Source organism: Bombina bombina, chromosome 1 (genome assembly GCF_027579735.1).
Source record: "Bombina bombina isolate aBomBom1 chromosome 1, aBomBom1.pri, whole genome shotgun sequence".
Lineage (NCBI taxonomy): Eukaryota > Metazoa > Chordata > Amphibia > Anura > Bombinatoridae > Bombina > Bombina bombina.
Window position 1 is genome coordinate 338,779,177 of NC_069499.1, and position 19,728 is coordinate 338,798,904.

The following is a 19,728-nucleotide window of genomic DNA, read 5'->3' on the forward strand; positions in this document are numbered from 1 at the left end:
TCACTGTTCCACGGCATAGTAAGGTCGTTTCATTATTTTACACACATGTTATCGATAGACAGGGTCACAGAGCTTCCAGATGTCCAGTCTTTTGTTTAGGCTTTGACTAGATCAGGCCTGTGTTTAGATCTAGTGCTCCTCCTTGGAGTTTACATCTTGTTCTAAGTTTTGCAGAAGGCTCCGTTTGGCTTATGCATGGAGTTGACATTAAGATTTTCTGTCTTGGAAGGTTCTTTTTCTACTGGTTATTGCTTCAGTACACAGAGTTTCTGAGATGGCTGCCTTGCAATGTGAGGTTCCTTAACTAGTTTTTCATGCGGCTAAGGCTGTTCTCTCTGGGTTAGGTTTTCTTCCTATGGTTGTTTCAGATCGCATCATCAATCAGGAGATTGTGTTTCCTTCCTTGTGTCCTAATCCTCCTCTTTCGAAGGAGTAGTTATTTCATAACTTTGATGCGGTTTGGGCCTTGAAGTTCTATCTTTAGGCTACAAAGGCATTTTGTCAGACTTCTTCCTTGTTTGTGTCTATTCTGGGAAGCGTAAGGGGCAGGAAGCCTCGTCCACTTTCTTGTTTTTCTGGTTGAGGATCATGTTTGCTTAGCTTATGAGTCAGCGGGACACAAGCCTCCTCAGAGGAATAATGCTCATTCAACTTGAGCTGTGGCTTCCTCTTGGGTCTTTGAGAATGAGGCCTCTAGGCATCAGATTTGTAGGGCGACTACCTGGTCTTCCTTACATTTTTTGTTTCTCAAAATTTTACATATTTAGCTTTTTTGCTTCGGCAGAAGCAGTTTTTGGGAGAAAGGGTTTTGCAGACTGTGGTGCCCTGAGAGCAGGGTCCACCTCTCTTTTACCCTCCCGTTTTCATTCAGTGTCCTCTAGAGCTTGGGTATATGTTTCCCACAAGTAAGGAATGAAGCCGTAGAGACTCCTCATATTAAGAAGGAAAACATAAATTTAAGCTTACCAGATAATTTCCTTTCCTTCTGTTTGAGGAGAGTCCACGACCCCGCCCAAATTCTCCGTTAGGCGGACTTAAATTTGGTTTTGTTCTTCTGGCACCATTTATACACTACAAGAATAAAGATGGGGGCGCCCTTGTTACCATGAATCTAAAACCACAAGGTCTGTATTCCTAAAGGGATAAATCGGGTATTCTATCTCTGAGGGTGGAAAAGATTTTATAAATACTGACCATTTCCGAAAGAATTTCCTTACGTATTCCTCCTCATGAGAATCTGTTCTAGTATACATTGTTTCTTTATGCAGTTCTTAATCTCGGGTATACTAGGTATCGCTTTCCATTTCTTGAAAAGTAAGTATCTAGTTGCAAGAATAGCTAGATTGATTATTTTACAATTAGTCTGTACTTGTTTCATTTCAGAGGATAGTAGAAACACTGTGTGTCCTATTGAGAAAACCACCGGGGAGATTCCCAATGTATTGTTAATCCAATATTCTAATCTTTGTCAAAGGGATCTTACTTTTGGGCAATCCCAAATCATATGTACTAAGTTTGCTGCAGGAAACGAGCATTTAGGGCATTTATTAAAATTAAGATTTCCAAACCTGTGTCCTTTTGCAGGAGTATAATATGTCATAAACAATAATTTAATGTGTGATTCTCTCCATGAAGAAGAAAGCGTGGTTAGCGTAACCCTAAATATAGATTGTTGAATCTGATCAGGATTAACATTGCTTTGTGGGGATGCTAAGAGCCATTCAGCAGAGATTTGTTCCATGTTAGTAGGGCCCTTTAGAGAACTGAGGGTTTGATATATTGTGGTGCCCAAAAAATAATGAGAGGAATATAATTGTGATGCTGTGCAAGGAAGCTGCGCTTAGGTAGTCGCAAGAAATTCAGCCGGGAATGCTGTAGAATATGCTACCACTTTAAAAAGAAACTCTAATGCACATATTCCAATGCATGGGTTATTAAATACACAATTCCTATCTATTCAGACATATCGTATATATCAGGCACATTTGTGTACATGTAATTTCACATAAAGGGATGTGCATAAACAAACGTAATGATGTACGAACAAGCTATGCACATATTCCCTGATGTTGCAGGCTGGTTTAGCATGGGTATTTCGGTATGGCAGAGATTTAAATCTAAATGGGTTGTAAAGCATGGCACATTGTGTACTATGTGTGGGAAAGGGCTGGCCCTGTCACTTCTCTCCATTGGTTTGTCAAACAATTGAACAATTGCTTGAATAACATGTAATATCCCTCTGTGCAGTGTCTTGGGCTGCCGACTTCCCATCCCCCCCTGGTAGGTTTCTAGAACAAGCAGCCCAGGCATGAAGAGATTGATTATTTGAGCAAATTCTATAAAACTGGAAGTTTGAGGGGGGTTTCTGACATCATGAAAGCACTTTCTGTCTCTATTCATTTTCAGTTTGAGGCTTCACATGTTGCTTAAATGAATATTAAACAGTAGAGAAATTGTAGACCTAATGATGTATTAAAAAAAAAAAAAAGATTAGCCTGTGAATAATATGTAGATATATTATTTTTAATTATACTAATACTTTTAAATATTGAAGAAATACAGTGTAAAGGCTATAAAGAACTTTTTTTTTTTATATACAGTAATGGGCATCACCATGTTAATTCCCATGATATTCTGTGTTGAAGAGATACCTAGGTAGACATCTGTAGCACTACATGGCAGGAAATAGTGCTTCCATCTAGTACTCTTATAAATAATAACGTTCTTGCAAAACTGCTGCCATCTAGTGCTCCAGAAACGGGCTGACTCCTACTAAGTATCCATACCTGCTTCTCAACAAAATACCAAGACAAAGAAGAAAAATTGTTGATAGAAGCAAATTAGAAAGTTTTTCTTCTTAAAATGGGGAGAGTCCACAGCTGCATTCATTACTTTTGGGAAATACAGAACCTGGCCACCAGGAGGAGGCAAAGACACCCCAGCCAAAGGCTTAAATACCTCCCCCACTCCCCTTATCTCCCAGTTATTCTTTGACTTTCGTCACAGGAGGTTGGCAGAGAAGTGTCAGAATATTACGGAGTAGTCTCTTATGGAGGGTAGTACTCTTTGAGATGGGATGGGAGTTTTAAGTGGTCCTATCAGTCACTTAGTGAGGGCCTGCGAAACCATCCCGACTCATATTAACAGCTCCACAAGCAATCAGTGTTGACGAGTTTCGCTGCCTGCTTTCTTCACTCAAGTCCATGTTAGAGGAAATGCTACTATCTGTCAAACTTGAAGGACCGTGTCACTGTTCCACGGCATAGATTCCGGTAAGATCGTTTCATTTTCCTTTCATTGTGGGAATGTAATGTAAATGAATAGAAGACAGGGTCTCAGTGGGACTCCTTTATCTTTATGGAATCAAGGGTTAATATCTCCTGAGGGGATTTGTTTGTTATGTGATTCTGTCTACTTATGTGTAGAAATGTTGGGGCTCATGGCTACTACGGAACATACAATTTTTTAGAGCTACGCAGTTCTTGTGGACTGGCGCACTTTTCTTTGGCCTACATGTCGCACCTCGTGACCGGGCGTGGTTATGTTTTCATTCTCCATTTCTGTATCGTGATCGAGTGTCGGTGGAGAGGACCTATTTCTCTACTTTGTCTGGTCAAGTTATAGAGGATTCTGATTTTTCTGAGGAGGATTTCTCTGACTCAGATTCAGTTTCCTGCTTAGATTGTATGGAGACCCAGGTAATCCAGCTCAATCAATTATATTCTGTATGCCGTAATAGAGTGCTCTTTTCTCCCTTTGGGGAGAGATTGGAGTCCGCTGAGCCATCCGCCTCTGAGGATTCTGTGTCCCGTGAGGCATGTTCCCTGGAATTTTCTGTTCCTACACAAGCAGTTGTCCCAAATAACGTTACCTCTTCTCTGGAAGGAGGTTTCTTTCCACCAGAGGTTGCTGATCGGTTGCACGTGGCCATATTAGTGGCATTGGCGCATTTACAGCTTCTTGAGGGCCAGCAAAGAGCTTATCCTTGTCCTCTTTACCTGGCGCGTCTTTCCTCTGGAGGATCGGTTCCCTCTGAGTCTTTAGGGGGACAGCCGGCAGGATCGGTAGCCTTCAAATGCCCCGCTGGAGATGGGTTTTGCCTTTAGATTCAGTCTGACGTGCCTGCGTGTACTGCTGAGGCAGGTACTGTAGGCTTGGGAGGATTTTAGTCTTCATTTGCCTCCGGATCCTCAGTCTTCTGATTCTAATGGCAAACAATACTAGACAATTGAAGGGATGTGGATCATACTCCTGATTGTCTATGCTTGTGTATATAATCCCAGTTCTGAGCTCTTGAGGAATCAGGTCTCTGACAGGCTGGCCCTGTTAGTGCTTCTATTTCTTTCTTTCTTTTCTTTCTTAGCATTTACCTGCGGGTGCAGCCTACTTCTTTTTATCCGTTTAAGATGTGTTTTCTTTTATTTGCAGAGCTCGAGACTGTTGTAAACTTTTCCTTTTAGGAAACTTTTTTTTCTTCTCTGGGATTTTGATACTAGTGATTTTATGGTCGCAATGGTTGTTACTTCTGGCAGAAGTCACATTATATAAAAAAATAAATAAAAAAAAATTAAAAAAAAATGATGTTAAGAGACAACGTTTAAAGGGACACTGAACCCAAATTTTTTCTTTCATGATTCAGATAGAGCATGCAATTTTAAGTAACTTTCTAATTTACTCCTATTATCAATTTTTCTCTTGTAAGGTGTATCCAGTCCACGGATTCATCCTTTACTTGTGGGATATTCTCCTTCCCAACAGGAAGTGGCAAAGAGAGCACACAGCAGAGCTGTCCATATAGCTCCCCCTCTAGCTCCACCCCACAGTCATTCTCTTTGCCGGCTCTAAGCAATCGGAAGGGTAAAGTGAATGTGGTGTTAGAATTGTAGTTTTTATCTTCTACAAGCAAAAGTTTATTTTAAATGGTACAGGTGTGTACTATTTACTCTCTAGCAGAAAGTAGATGAAGATTTCTGCAGGGAGGAAGATTATTTTAGCATGTTGTAACTAAAATCCACTGCTGTTCCCACAAAGGACTGAGGAGTACAAGAAAACTTCAGTTGGGGGGAACGGTTTGCAGGTTAGGCTGCAATAAGGTATGTTCAGTCATTTTATTTCTAGACAAGACTGTGATAATGCTGGAAAATACTGACAAGATCCCCATGAGGGAAGGGTAAGCTGTATTCAGAGACTATGTATGGAATTGCTAGCTTACATTACAGGGCTAATTTATGCTGGTTGACACTGCTTAATGACAAACGGTTTTTATTAGAAAAATATCATTTTTGAGACACTTTGAAGGTTCCTCTGGGATTCTTTCAGGGGTTGTTACCCACATGGCTATTATTAAAACACTTAGGAGTGTTTCTTAGGCCTCACAGCACCGGAGTAAGGTGGGAGGGGCCTAATTTCGTGCATGAGATGCACAGTTATATTGACTAGAACTTCAGGCTGTCTTCACATGGAGGGTTCTGCTACAGTTTGAGGGCCCATAAGAAGCTTTTCCCCACAAATCTGACTCCTAAGGGAAGGTAGGGCCACAGCAGAGCTGTGGCAAGGTGCTGAAGTTATTTTTACCGGTCTTTTGCTTACATATTGATCCGGTTTGGGCATTAAGGGGTTATTTGTTTTTATTGCTAGTGGTGCAAGCTTACTAATGCTTTAGGCACATACTGTGAAAATTTCGAAAAGTTTGCTGCATTTTTCACTGTTTTGGAAAATTGTGTGCCTTTTTTATCTCTTAAAGGCACAGTAACGTTTTTTTGCATAATGGTAGCGGCAATGGACATAGTCCCTTTTGCACGGATACACCTCAGACCACTGCAACTATGCATGCTCAAACAGTGGAATGGGGATTATGCAGATTTGTCTCCTCAAATACAGTTGGACCAGGGGACCAGAGATTCTCTTCTCTGGTGGTTGTCTCAGGATCACCTGTCTCAGGGAATGTGTTTCCGCAGACCAGAGTGGATCATTGTAACGACCGACGCCAGTCTGTTGGGCTGGGGTGCAGTCTGGGACTCCCTAAAAGCTCAGGGCTTATGGTCTCGGGAAGAAGCTCTTCTCCCAATAAACATTCTGGAACTGAGGGCGATATTCAACGCGCTTCAGGCATGGCCTCAGCTAGCTGCGGCCAAATTCATCAGGTTTCAGTCGGACAACATCACGACTGTAGCTTACGTCAATCATCAAGGCGGGACAAGGAGTTCCCTAGCAATGATGGAAGTAACCAAAATAATCAGATGGGAGGAGGATCACTCCTGCCATCTCTCAGCAATTCACATCCCAGGAGTAGACAACTGGGAGGCGGATTTTCTAAGTCGTCAGACTTTTCACCCGGGGGAGTGGGAACTCCACCCAGAGGTTTTTGGGAGTGGGCACTCCAGAATTGGATCTGATGGTGTCCCGTCAGAACACCAAACTTCCTCTTTACGGGTCCAGGTCCCGGGATCCCCAGGCGGTGCTGATAGATGCTCTAGCAGCGCCTTGGTCCTTCAATCTGGCCTATGTTTTTCCACCGTGTCCTCTCCTCCCTCGTCTGGTTGCCAGAATCAAGCAGGAGAGGGCTTCGGTGATCCTAATAGCGCCTGCGTGGCCACGCAGGACTTGGTATGCAGACCTAGTGGACATGTCATCTGTGCCACCATGGACACTGCCAATGAGGCAGGACCTTCTAATACAGGGTCCTTTCAAACATCCAAATCTAATTTCTCTGCGTCTGACTGCTTGGAGATTGAACGCCTAATTCTATCAAAGCGTGGTTTCTCTGAGTCGGTTATTGATACCCTGATTCAGGCTAGAAAGCCTGTCACCAGGAAAATCTAACATAAGATTTGGCAAAAATATCTTTTTTGGTGCGAATCCAAGGGTTACTCATGGAGTAAGGTTAGGATTCCCAGGATTTTGTCCTTTCTCCAAGAAGGATTATCAGCTAGTTCCTTAAAGGGACAGATATCTGCTTTGTCTATTCTTTTACACAAACGTCTGGCAGAGGTACCAGATGTTCAAGCTTTTAGTCAGGCTTTAGTCAGAATCAAGCCTGTTTATAGACCTGTGGCTCCGCCATGGAGTCTGAATTTAGTTCTTTCCGTTCTGCAAGGGGTTCCGTTTGAACCTTTACATTCCATAGATATTAAACTGTTATCTTGGAAAGTTTTGTTTTTGGTAGCTATCTCTTCTGCTCGAAGAGTTTCGGAGTTATCTGCTTTACAGTGTGATTTACCTTATCTGGTGTTCCATGCAGATAAGGTAGTTTTGCGTACCAAACCCGGTTTTCTTCCTAAGGTTGTGTCTAATAAGAATATTAACCAGGAAATTGTTGTTCCTTCTCTGTGTCCTAATCCTTCGTCGAAGAAGGAACGTCTGTTACACAATCTTGATGTGGTTCGTGCTTTAAAGTTCTATTTACAAGCAACTAAGGATTTCAGACAAACAACTTCTTTTGTTTGTTATCTATTCTGGTAAGAGGAGAGGTCAGAAGGCGACCGCTACCTCTTTCCTTTTGGCTGAAAAGCATCATCCGTTTGGCCTATGAGACTGCTGGCCAGCAGCCTCCTGAAACAATTACTGCTCATTCTACCAGAGCAGTGGCTTCCACATGGGCTTTTAAAAATGAGGCTTCTGTTGAACAGATTTGTAAGGCAGCGACTTGGTCTTCGCTGCATACTTTTGCCAAATTTTACAAATTCGATACTTTTGCTTCTTCTGAGGCTATTTTTGGGAGAGAGGTTTTACAAGCAGTGGTGCCTTCCGTTTAAGGTACCTGTCTTGTTCCCTCCTTTCATCCGTGTCCTAAAGCTTTGGTATTGGTATCCCACAAGTAAAGGATGAATCCATGGACTGGATACACCTTACAAGAGAAAACTGAATTTATGCTTACCTGATAAATTACTTTCTCTTGTGGAGTATCCAGTCCACGGCCCGCCCTGTCATTTTAAGACAGGTGGTTTTTTATTTTTAAACTACAGTCACCACTGCACCCTATGGTTTCTCCTTTTTCTTCCTAACCTTCGGTCAAATGACTGGGGGGTGGAGCTAGAGGGGGAGCTATATGGACAGCTCTGCTGTGTGCTCTCTTTGCCACTTCCTGTTGGGAAGGAGAATATCCCACAAGTAAAGGATGAATCCGTGGACTGGATACACCACAAGAGAGAGTAATTTATCAGGTAAGCATAAATTCTGTTTTCTTTGTTCTCTTGCTATGTTTATTTGAAAAAGAAGGCATCTAAGCTATTTGTTTGGTTCAGGACCCTGGAAAGCACTTATTCATTGGTGGATGAATTTATCCACCAATCAGCAAGAACAACCCAGGTTGTTCACCAAAAATGGGCCAGCATCTAAACTTACATTCTTGCATTTCAAATAAAGATACCAAGAGAATGAAGAATATTTGATAATATGAGTAAATTAGAAAGTTGCTTAAAATTGCATGCTCTATCTGAATCACAAAAGAAAAAAAATTGGGTTCAGTGTCCCTTTAAGCCTCAGAGCTTATTTGTCTGTCATTTGTCTGTTTAGTCTAGCCCTGCTAGGGTTTAGAACTTTCAGTTAGCCCTTGAGCAGTTCAGTTGTACCCTGGTCAGCAGGCTGGTCCTGGTTGGGTACTAGTTAACTCTGTTCTTTTGAGGTTATATCAGACATTTTTGTATCCTTGACAACAGGCTGGTCCTGTTTGGGTACTAAGTTGACTTACCTCTTGTTATGAGGTTGTTTTTTCTTGTTTTTACAAGATATATATATAGGAGGCCCTTCTATCCTAGATATCCAGCTGGCCCTACTTTCTTTCATCTTGGTGGGGCATCCAATGTTTTTCTTGAATGGCCTTAAATGACATGTAAGTACTTGATATTAGTGTTTTGTCTCTGCATAGCTTGCATGTTTTCCTAGGATTCCGAATTCTGCTATGGCAGTAGGTTTATAGTTCCTGAGGTCCTTTGGACAGGAGCTAGAGTCCTCCCTTCCGAAGGGGGAGGATCAGATGACTGCATGGAGATCTCCAGTACCTGGTGTAGGGGGCGATTATCCCCCCCCATTGGTACTACTTGTTGTAAGTATATTAATAAGAACTCGGCAGTGCTCTCCAAATTATATGTCAGTATATGGCTGAGTTATTATCCTTTAAAAATAAACCCTCAATCAATATGCATATACTAGACAATAAAATTAATATAAATTCCTGAATTCTTTTTATTAGTTGATATCTATAAACACATTGAAATATATTTGTAGGAATCAGAATATGAATCAATACTACAGGGAGTGCAGAATTATTAGGCAAGTTGTATTTTTGAGGATTAATTTTATTATTGAACAACAACCATGTTCTCAATGAACCCAAAAAACTCATTAATATCAAAGCTGAATATTTTTGGAAGTAGTTTTTAGTTTGTTTTTAGTTTTAGCTATTTTAGGGGGATATCTGTGTGTGCAGGTGACTATTACTGTGCATAATTATTAGGCAACTTAACAAAAAACAAATATATACCCATTTCAATTATTTATTTTTACCAGTGAAACCAATATAACATCTCAACATTCACAAATATACATTTCTGACATTCAAAAACAAAACAAAAACAAATCAGTGACCAATATAGCCACCTTTCTTTGCAAGGACACTCAAAAGCCTGCCATCCATGGATTCTGTTAGTGTTTTGATCTATTCACCATCAACATTGCGTGCAGCAGAAACCACAGCCCCCCAGATACTGTTCAGAGAGGTGTACTGTTTTCCCTCCTTGTAAATCTCACATTTGATGATGGACCACAGGTTCTCAATGGGGTTCAGATCAGGTGAACAAGGAGGCCATGTCATTAGATTTTCTTCTTTTATACCCTTTCTTGCCAGCCACGCTGTGGAGTACTTGGACGCGTGTGATGGAGCATTGTCCTGCATGAAAATCATGTTTTTCTTGAAGGATGCAGACTTCTTCCTGTACCACTGCTTGAAGAAGGTGTCTTCCAGAAACTGGAAGTAGGACTGGGAGTTGAGCTTGACTCCATCCTCAACCCGAAAAGGCCCCACAAGCTCATCTTTGATGATACCAGCCCAAACCAGTACTCCACCTCCACCTTGCTGGCGTCTGAGTCGGACTGGAGCTCTCTGCCCTTTACCAATCCAGCCACGGGCCCATCAAGACTCACTCTCATTTCATCAGTCCATAAAACCTTAGAAAAATCAGTCTTGAGATATTTCTTGGCCCAGTCTTGACGTTTCAGCTTGTGTGTCTTGTTCAGTGGTGGTTGTCTTTCAGCCTTTCTTACCTTGGCCATGTCTCTGAGTATTGCACACCTTGTGCTTTTGGGCACTCCAGTGATGTTGCAGCTCTGAAATATGGCCAAACTGGTGGCAAGTGACATCTTGGCAGCTGCACGCTTGACCTTTCTCAGTTCATAGGCAGTTATTTTGCGCCTTGGTTTTTCCACACGCTTCTTGCGACCCTGTTGAATATTTTAAATGAAACGATTGATTGTTCGATGATCACGCTTCAGAAGCTTTGCAATTTTAAGAGTGCTGCATCCCTCTGCAAGATATCTCACTATTTTTGACTTTTCTGAGCCTGTCAAGTCCTTCTTTTGACCCATTTTGCCAAAGGAAAGGAAGTTGCCTAATAATTATGCACACCTGATATAGGGTGTTGATGTCATTAGACCACACCCCTTCTCATTACAGAGATGCACATCACCTAATATGCTTAATTGGTAGTAGGCTTTCGAGCCTATACAGCTTGGAGTAAGATAACATGCATAAAGAGGATGATGTGGTCAAAATACTCATTTGCCTAATAATTCTGCACTCCCTGTATACACGTTTAAAAACTATTAAAATATGCTATGCAAAATTCATAAAAGTTTACCTTTTAAACTAGCCTTATTCACAATAGAATTTCATTCAGTTAACACAATGAGATTCCAAGATATTTAGTTGCTAACATTCAAGCAATATACTCAGCTGTTTAGCTACAATTGATTCTAATACAATTCTAATTAGGATACTAAAAATACATATATTCTTAATGTAAACAGTTACTTTAAATGTCTATTTATTTAAACTGGAACAAATTCTTAGTTACTTATAATTAAAACCAATTCTAAGATATATATATATTGCACAGATGAATTACTTAGCATACAAAAGATAAACTTAACCCTATACAGGACTATGAATATAAGCAAAAATACAAATTACTCTCTTTAAATCTATTAAATACAAATTGACTGTTTTTACCAATAACCTTTGTTTCAAATATTAAAAATTAGAACAATTATACTTCACCAATTTATAGTTGTCTTTAGATCATCTCATTTGGAGGAAAGTTATCGCATAGACCAAGGTAAGTTTTCAGTTTCTTGCTTAAGTGAATGTGTTCCCAAGTATGGCCACCAGTTATCAATCACCAGTCTAAGCAAGTCCCCCAAAAAAACTGTTTCTTGTTTGCATTTAGCCATTCCTTATATCTAATCATTGATGATCTTTTTCGTTCACGCCCACGGTGCTGGTCCCTTCTCATTGGATACTTTGGGGAACGCTCCCTCATTGGCTCTGTATGTGTGTCCTAATAGGAAATTTATTTGGCTGTTACACCATTCCAATCCCCTAGGGGGCAGCAGACAACCATTAAACACATCTCACCATCCAACATTTTTAACAATTGAATATTTCTATAAAGTGATTATTCATCAGACCATAACTTCTTGCATCAATCACTTATAATATTAATTATAGATTGGGTAGTATCACATCATTTTTCTCTGATTACCCTGATACCAAATACGTTATGTTTTCATCATTATATTATATCAAAACAATTATACTGCTAATTATTCCAAAATGAATAGCATTTATACATCTGTTATATTTTCAGAGCTGTGTTTAAACTTTCATAAACATCTAGTGTATAATCATATGACATGACTCAGATCATCCCATGCAGGCAATCCAGCACTCAGTATCCTCTAGCCCCCATCTGAAAGATAGAAAAAAAAAAAACCATGATATATATATATATATATATATATACTTCAACAATGGGATTATCACAATTGCCTTTTAATCTATTACAACATTTTAATTTATCTCCCATATATACATTCAATACAGTCTGAATTGAAAGATAGAAAAAAAAAAAACCATGATATATATATATATATATATATATACTTCAACAATGGGATTATCACAATTGCCTTTTAATCTATTACAACATTTTAATTTATCTCCCATATATACATTCAATAAATTATCAGTTGTATTTTCAGTAAATTTCAAAATTACATTTTAACATGTGCTTTTGCTGTTCAAGTTTTCATTGCCCTACTTACACAGCATGGGGTCAATTTGCATTTGAAATGTAAATGGTTACTTTCTCACAAAATATGTCACCTAAACCAGAGTTCTAGGCTACTTTGTGAGGAGTAGGAAGTTTATCACACATTTCCAGGTAGTAACCATATGGTCTCTTGAAATGGCTCAAGGGTCCTATCCTATCTCAAGCCATAAAACTCTGCATATAGCCAAATAAACATGGTCATTCCTTTTGAAACAAATTGCCTTTCCTTTCACCTCCAGCTAGGGAGCAAATGCTGTCTTTTGAAGTTTCTTGAGACATCCGGTCTGTATTTGAGTCTTGAGATGTGTATTCAAATCATGTGGGGTTTGAGTAAATTCCTGACATCAGAATTGCAACCCTATTTTAATAATATCTGATAAAAATATGGCTTCATACATAAACACATTCCCCTGTCCTATTTACATAATATAAATATATATAATATATATGTCATTTACCTGTACCCTGACATTGTGGATGGGATTGTCCGATTTTCAGATCTTTTTTGACAGTGTTTCTCTCCTCTTTTTTTGAGGATTGCTGTGTTTTTTCGCTTTCCCTTGCCTTTTGGGGTAGGACTTTCGGTCATCTGGTTGCGGAGACTAGGTTATTAGGGACTGTTTTGGTCCTTGCAGTGTCATCTTTTGGATCCTGTATACTTGGGGATCTGGGAGATTGTTATGCAGTCTCTCTTGCCGTCAACCTCGTTATTCATTGAGCTGTAGGTTGTCCGTGGGTTGATCCAGACTGGATCTTCAGAGACTCATTTTCTCTCAATCATGGAGTTCTGATCTCTTTTGGGTCCTTCCTTTGTCTTTGGACTTTGTGGGTGTTATCTTAGAAGCCTTTTAGGGCAGAGTGGACAGCCACTGGGATACTTCATGAGAGATTCTAGACCCAATGGGGGTATGGCATGCATCAACTTTTGTGCAAATTTCATTACAGTTAACTTTGTGGTTGTTACGCAAGGTTTTTGGTCTTGATCCGGCAACTGTTTTTGGGGGTCCAGTTTTTAGACCTAGTCCTTATCTTTTGACTTGGCCGTTTGGTTAATCTGTTTTCCAGATTTTATTAGTCTTGGATCTGTCTGGAGTTCACTAGTAAGCTTGTTTTCCCGGTCCTGGGGAAATCTCCTTGTTCCTACTGGGGCGGTTCTTCTCTCTTCTGGACAGATGGAGGAAGTTTTTCATAGGAATTTCTTTACTGGAATACTCCTGGGTTTCTTCGGTTTCCTTCTATTTGGAAGGCTCTGGTCTACTGCGCCTATCCAGTTGGCTCCTCCTGGGGTAGTTTTCTTCATCTGTTTCTAGGAGTTCAGTGGGTTGAGGGTTTCTCTTGTCTGCGGTGATCAGGATAGGTATCCCGTATTCCGCGTTAGTCGGTGTCGGTGCCTCTTTCCTGCTTCTTTTCCTTAGGAACTCTTGGCTGGAGATTCGTTAGCTGATCTCCGGGCCTTGTTGATGCTGGGATTTTTTATTCTCTCTCTTGTCCTTGGGGAAATTGACAGTTGCTTCTGTGATGGGACTGTTCGCTCAGCGTAGGGGTCAGGAATTCTGACTGTTCTGTTTGGGCATTGACCGCGTCTCTTGTCTCCTGAAGGATCCTTACTTAGGTTAGGAGGCCTTGCAGTTGATTTCGGGAACCTTCCCTTAGTGGGTAGTTGATAGATGGTGTTGTCATCCCTTACCTAGTTTTCTAGTAGGGTGTTGTTCCGCCCTGCTTTCTGAGTTTTTTCTCTTGTTCTTTCTAGGAATGTCCTGGTGCAAGTTTGCTAGCTACTCGGTTGGCTAGTTGATATGGTTGGACATTTAGTCTGCCTATCCGACGGAAGCCTGCGGCTTTCGTTTGTGGCATAAACAGATGTTACTATTCCGTTCCTATTCTGCTCCCGGGGGGTTTTCTAACCTACGGGTGTTCAGTTTCTCTGTGCTAGTTAGCTGTCTATGGTAAGGTAGTCTTGTTCGGTTCTGGTTAAGGCTTTCCATTGGTTCCTTTTGGATCCATGTAGGGGGTGATCTGGAATTTTTCCTTTCCTTGTTCTCCGTCGGTAGAGTATTTTTCTACAGGATTTTGTCCTCTCTAAGCCTGGTAGCCGCTCTTTTCTAGTTATGCTAGGGGCTTCTTTCTCTGTTTTGTCCCTGATTCTTCCGGGATTGTTTATGGAGGTTCTTTCGGACCTTATCTGATTCTTCCCTTCTTTCAGTTAGGGAGAATGTGTTGTGGGAGTTTCCCTTGCCATTGTTCATGGAGAGGTTTTTCTTTGTGTGCTTCTATAGAGTGGGATTTTGTCTGCTCAGTGGAGTCCAGAATTTAGTGTGATCTCTAACTGGGATCTTTATGGTTCTAATTGATGGGTAGTTATCTTGTCCTCTTCCATATTTTGTTCCTCCTGCTTCTGTTGAAGTAGTTTTTTATCGGGTATCCGGGTTGTGTCAGGCTGTGGTGCCTTCAGAATGGGCCACTTTTTCCCACCCGTTTGCATTCAGTGTCCTCTTTAAGCTTGGGTATTGATTTCCAAAAAGTAATGCAGCTGTGGACTCTTCCTGTTTTTAATAAGAAAAACTTAAATTATGCTTACCTGATAATTTTCTTTTCTTCTGAACGGGGAGAGTCCACAGCTCCCTGCCAGTTTTTTTCTGTGGGCGACCTTAAATTCTTTTTTTATTCGTGGTTCTGGCACTTTTTTCACCCTAATATTTCTCCTACTGTTCTGTGTTCCCTTGGCAAAAAAGAGAAAAAGTAAATATGGATGGTCATTCAAACTTTGCTAGAACCAGAAATCTGGTGGTGGCCTAAGACTTTTGCACAGTACTGTGTGTGCGCGTGTATGTGTGTATATATATGTATATCTATCTATCTACCTATCTATCCCCATACTGCAATTCAACTCTGAAAGCTATGGTTTTTCCCAGTTCTAGCAACTGGGAGTGCACATTGCAGACTTTAAATGGCTAACCCTGCTATATATATCTGCCCCTGATTGATTCCAGTAGAGGTGATAAAATAAGCTATTACAAAAAAAAAACCATTGAGTTATGTTAACAAAAATTACAGTGCTGAACCTTATCTACTCCAATAACAAGTCCAAATTGTGTTCTCCAAATAAGGTGTAAAAGCAACTGCATGAAACAATTGGTTAATGTATTCAGAAATGTTGCCCTTGCTTGATATGCTATTTATTGCAAGATTACAGACAGCTACAAGGTCTTGTGCTCCTTTAACTGACTGTAACTAGAATGCCATTTCAAGTGAGGCATCTCTCCACAAAGTTTGATTTAGCACAGCTTACAAAAAGATAAGTACATAATTTTGGAGTGCAGCCAATGAGACCAGATAGCTATACAAAACAGGGGGCATTGGTGCACATCCACTTGCAAATACGCAAAACATTTTTAAATGCTTAAAAAAAAATCACCTATGCTTTTATATTAATATTTGTATCTTGGTCACACAATATGGCCATATTCTGCTTAGCCAGTCACTAACTTACAAGGTGTCACAAAGCTGACTGGTCCTAACACTACAATACTTTTGCCTTTATGGGCTGAATGATTCCTGCTTTTTCTCTTTATAATAGAATGATACTCCCTGTGTGATGACTAAACCTATCCGCCCAGCCGTGGCTGTGGGGAGAGTGTGAGCATGAAGGGGTTAATGACACTCAGCCTCTGCTTCCCTTACACTTTTACCTCTACAAAGGACCTAAAGGGACACCAATTAAAACCCCAAATCCTGCCTACACCACCCCAGATTAACAATAATGCCACAATCATGAGTTTTAAATAAGAGTGTCCGATACAGTCACTGCAGATTAACAATACTGCCACCATCAAGAGTTTTAAATAAGGGTGTCTTGGAAACCCAATAACTCACACATCTAACAATTAGGTAATGTGAATAATAATAAATTGTCAGTATATCACAGGGTTATAATACAATTTATTTATTATTATTCTTTAAAACAAACCCCCAATAAAAATATATATTCAAAACAATTGAAATTAATGATTATTCCTAAATTCTTGAGATTAGTTAATATTTATAAACACATTGAATTATATTTATAGAAATCCGATTATGAATCAAATGACACACACTTAAGCTGTTACAATATTCTATATAAAGATCATATAAAATATACCTTTATAATTTACCTTATTCACAATGAATCGCATTAAAATATCACAATAAAATACCTGAATATGGACCACTAACTTTAACAGTGCCTAGTTAAACAATATAAACATATATAGTTGCAAATATAAATTGCTTGGCACATTGCTTGGCACTAAATATGACTAGTTAAACTACACAGGACTATGAACATTTTAAAATTACTAACTGCATTCTAGTTGTAGTTACCAAATACCTTTTGATTTAAATATATTATATTATATTTTATATATTTTATATATATATATATATATATATATATATATATATATATATATATATATATATATATATATATATATATATATATATATATATATATATATATATATATATATATATATATATATATAATCAATTGTGTGTACTTTACCCAAATAACCAAATCAATGTTTCAGTTTCCAGAATTTCTTGTGGGTCATCTACAAAGGGTTTACTCAATGCGCAAATGTACAGGCCTCAAAATTGTTGATCTTCCTTTGTTCAAGAAAGTGCCCCCAAAATGACAGAGAATATACTTGACTAGGGCTGGGCGATATGGGCAAAAAAAAAAAAAAAAAAGCCCCCCCCCCCTGCGATTGCGATTTAATAACTATTTTCTTATAAATGACTATAACACCTTCATTTTGCATTCTAAAGTTTATTTATCACTACAGAATCTTAATGTACATGTTTCTCAATGTCCAATACACTCTTGGGGGCATAAAAATACAAACCACAAAATAGTTAAAATAAAATTTGCTGCCTGTGATGTGATTAAATAGTAGCCAGTTATTAGGTCTTATGACACACAACATTGTCATGTTTTCTTGGACAGTCATTCTAGAAGTGGACAGTGGTATGATTAACAAATGAAGCAGTATAAGCCCCACACACGCAAATATATATATATATATATATATATATATATATATATATATATATATATATATATATACATACAAGTATCCCCGCTTGCTTTCCCCCAGAAATCCTTAATATGCAATGTTTCCAATGCACAAGAGAATTGTGGGTAAGATATGCAAATTAGATATGCAAATTCTCAGTTTTTTGCTTCAAAAATACTGTTTTGACACAGCGATCCTTTTAAACAGGAATATGACAGCAAACCAGAAATCACTCACTAGACAAGCCTGTTTCGTTCTTTTTGGAACTCATCAGTAGGAGAGAGATTTCTGGTTGCTGCATTGGAAAAGCTATTTTCATGGTTAAACCAAAATTCATCAAAATTATGGGGGGAGATAAAAAACTGAAATTAAAATCCTCCATGTCTCAAAATTAAATCAATGTAAATATTTGCATAGGAAATTAGTACATCTAGGCAAGTATCCCTGCTTGCTTTCCCCCAGAAATTCTTAATATGCAATGTTATGTCTGTGTGTGTGTGTGTGTGTGTGTATGGGTCTTTATCTCAAAAATAAAGAATACCTCCACCTCTTCTTTAATCATTCCCACAAGATTTTGATAGGCCCTTACCAGTGCTTGTCTCTGATTCGCCCTCGGATCTGAACATCTCATAGGTTATTTTGGGAAACGCCTCCCTGAGTAGCCAAATGCCTTTTGGTTGTAATACAATTTTTGAACTATAGGTGGCAGCAGATAACCAGAAATGCAGTTTTACCATCAATGCTGCTACAGTTTAATTATCTAACCTTGAAAATTTTTATTTTATTTACTATAATTTCCAGTTTTAATAAATCATATGTTAAATATACCTGGGACCATATAGTGCCATTTTCTCTGATTATATTAAATATGATAATACTCCTAGTAATCATATTAATAAGCAGTTTACTGTTAATTATTTTTCTTCACAGAATCGTAGCATTCAACCTCCTGGCATTATATTGTATCTTAATATGAATACAGTATATTTCATATTTCTAAATAAATTTGGAATGCATGAAATACCAGATGTAGGTCTGAAATGAAAGAAATAATGTTAAAAAATGTCAAACAGTTATACATCTATTAATGCAGCTATTATTCAATATAGCAGACATTTATCCAATATAGTATGTTTCAGATCAATACATATATGTTGTTTAATATAGTCTGGGTGTGGAGAATGTTAACTTATATGAATGTATACTCAATTCATTTCATATTTAATATTATCCAAACAGACAATCTCTCAGACGTATCTATTTACATTTACTATACAGTTACTTATTAAGTTCAGCAAATACTTATTTAATATGTTACTGTTAGGCATTTTTCTCTTAGATCCACAAATACACATTTTTATACAATTAGAAAATTATACAAGTTGTACTTTAAAATGAATTTAAAAGTTACAATGCAATATGTGTGTTTGCTTTGCTAATCTTCATCTAGACGTAACGTCTAGAATTCGTGGATTCAACACAGCAGGGGTAATCAACTCTTGCATATACTTAAGCTTCAAAGGGACACCATGTCTGTCTGCTATCTTACCTTTTATTACATAGAGGAAAGATCAGGAAATCCACATATGGGTATACATATCTGAGGGTTCCATAATGCTAATACTTTGAAGTGGCCCACTGGTCTTATTTATACAACGGTCTAAATCCTTTGTTCTTTCTAAGATAGCTATGAAAACAATTCCATTGATGAATTGGGACAAAGGCCTTCAATGCGTCCTTGACAAATGAGAAAGGGAGGCTGTGTCACAAACAGCCTCACAAATAAATGGATCGTTAGATGTAGACAAAGTGAAATTATGCTAATAAGTTATATCCCAATCTTCCTTTGTCTTGTAACAAACCACCCTCCTTTTTAAAATATGACCACCTAGCTAGGCACTCCTTGCAAGTCCTTAACCCCATAGTACCAAGAGATGCCAGGCACCAGGAAGAGGGGGTAGGGAAGTTTTTTTTTTTTAGCAAACACAGATGTTACAAAAAGAGAGAACATTTCAGATTAGCACTGGCAATGCTGAGACACCATACCACCTCTGCTGGTGTGGTTATACCATGTATTAACTACTACTCATGAGTGTATCATGACACCCTGACTTTAGGACCAGTCAACATTGGGTATACCTTGTAGATATATTATATATTTTTTTTTGTGTGTGTTTTTTTTTTTTTTTATACAAATGCAGTAAAAACTAGTCCAGAATGTTCTGTTCTGCGGTTTGTGTGTATAAATATCAGTGTTCTCTCCAGGGCCTTTTTAGTGGGTGTACCACCTGACTGATTTTATTTACCCCCACTCTAAATTTTTAGCCAATAATAAGCTAACA

At 38.8% G+C, this 19,728-nt stretch overlaps 1 protein-coding gene across 1 annotated transcript in view; it reads left to right on the forward strand.

Annotated features, from left to right (window-relative positions):
- The window catches only part of LOC128645272 (probable hydrolase PNKD), a 408,654-nt gene that overhangs the window by 98,106 nt on the left and 290,820 nt on the right, over positions 1-19,728 (forward strand).